Consider the following 2,032-nt stretch of genomic DNA (forward strand, 5'->3'; position numbering starts at 1 on the left):
TTGATGCTGGAATCATGATTTAAAGGAAAGCGGATAAAAGCCATGACCCAATTAAAGAATGCTGTACGTGTGTGTGTGTGTGTGTGTGTGTGTGTGAGAGAGTGTCTGTGTGTGTGTGTGTGTGTGTGTGTGTGTGTGTGTGTGTGTGACCTTCACGGCTACATGTGTTCCAGCCTGGTTTTCTCGGCCAGCTGATAACCTCGGGCCTGCAGTCCTTTTGTTTACTGAGGTAACCATGGTAACGCCCTCCTTCCTGCTGCATTGTGGGTAGGTGTGGCATGTGGCTGCTGTAAAGGGGCAGTTCACCCTAAAACCGCAGACTGCAGGTCACCGTGTCACCACATTTAAACTCCAGGACGTGTTTTGGGGCAATCAGCTGTTTGTACTTCCTTTTAGAACACATCCCTGTTCACCGATTGGCCGTCAGCCAGGGGCGTGGGTTGGGTGTTTAGTGAAAGGCATTGTGGGTATGTAGGTGGAATCAAGCAGCTGGCGAACCAGATTTCGTTATTGTTGCAGATTACGACAGATTACGGCAGATCACGAAAGATCACATCACATTACGACAGATTATGAGGAAAGGTTATAGCAGATTAAAGCAGAATATGACAGATTACGACAGACTACAACAAACAGATTATGGCAGATTACAGCAGATTACGACATATTATAGAATATTATGACAGATTATCCCATATTCTGACAAATTACATCAGATTATTGCAGATTATGGTGGCAAAGTAAACAGGGAGGATCTGGACGATGAGCCTCTGATAATCCAGGAACAAGAACACTCAGGATTACATGAGCTGCATCTGATGCCGTGTGCAGATTAAGCACTTTAATCTGAATCAGCAGGACGTGCTAACACAGTGATGTCATATGGCTGGATGGATTACAGAGGCCCTGGATTCTGCTAATACTTCTACCTGTCTGTCTCTCCTCTCCTGTCTCTCTCTCCACCTGTCTGTCTGCGTCCAGCAGCCACTCCCTGCATCAAAGCCATCAGTCCCAGTGAGGGCTGGACCACAGGGGGCGCCCACCGTCATCATCATCGGAGACAACTTCTTTGATGGGCTGCAGGTCGTCTTCGGAACCATGCTGGTGTGGAGCGAGGTAACACACACACACACACACACACACAGAACACACAGAACACACACACACACAGAACACACAGAACACACAAAACACACGCGCACACACACACACACACACACACAGAACACACAGAACACAAACACACACAGAACACACACACACACACACACACACAGAACACACAGAACACACACACACACACACACACAGAGATCTGGCTAAAATGATCAGTTCTCAACTGAGACGTCCTGAAATCCGCTTGTTACTTTTTCAAGTTTCTGTCAGAAATCCACTGAATTCGCTCAGGTCCCAAACACAGCGTTCCCAGAACGTTCCCAGAATGTTCCCAGAGCGTTCCCAGAGCGTTCCCAGAACGTTCCCAGAGCATTCCCAAAATGTTCCCAGAGCATTCCCAGAATGTTCCCAGAGCGTTCCCAGAGCGTTCCCAGAGCGTTCCCAGAGCGTTCCCAGAGCGTTCCCAGAGCGTTACCAGAGTGTTCCCAGAGCGTTCCCAGAACGTTTCCAGAATGTTCCCAGAATGTTCCCAGAGCGTTGCCAGAGCGTTCCCAGAGCGTTCCCAGAATGTTCCCAGAGCGTTCGCAGAACGTTCCCAGAGCATTCCCAAAGTGTTCCCAGAGCGTTCCCAGAATGTTTCCAGAGCGTTCCCAGTGTGTTCCCAGAGCATTCCCAGAATGTTTCCAGAGCGTTCCCAGAGCGTTCCCAGAACGTTCCCAGAATGTTTCCAGAGCGTTCCCAGATCATTCCCAAAATGTTCCCAGAGCGTTCCCAGAATGTTCCCAGAGTGTTCCCAGAACATTCCCAGAATGTTCCCAGAATGTTCCCAGAGCATTCCCAGAGCGTTCACAGAGCGTTCCCATAGTGTTCCTTCCTTCCAGGTCTCCCAGAGTGGTTCCCTGTGGGGAGAAGCTTC

General features: G+C 49.4%; 1 pseudogene; it reads left to right on the forward strand.

Moving 5' to 3' along the window:
• Positions 1-235: 235 nt before the first annotated feature.
• Positions 236-2,032, forward strand: part of LOC115377556 (transcription factor COE3-like) — a 28,714-nt pseudogene continuing 26,917 nt past the window's right edge.

The sequence above is a fragment of the Myripristis murdjan genome, chromosome 19 (genome assembly GCF_902150065.1).
Source record: "Myripristis murdjan chromosome 19, fMyrMur1.1, whole genome shotgun sequence".
Classification (NCBI taxonomy): Eukaryota; Metazoa; Chordata; class Actinopteri; order Holocentriformes; family Holocentridae; genus Myripristis; species Myripristis murdjan.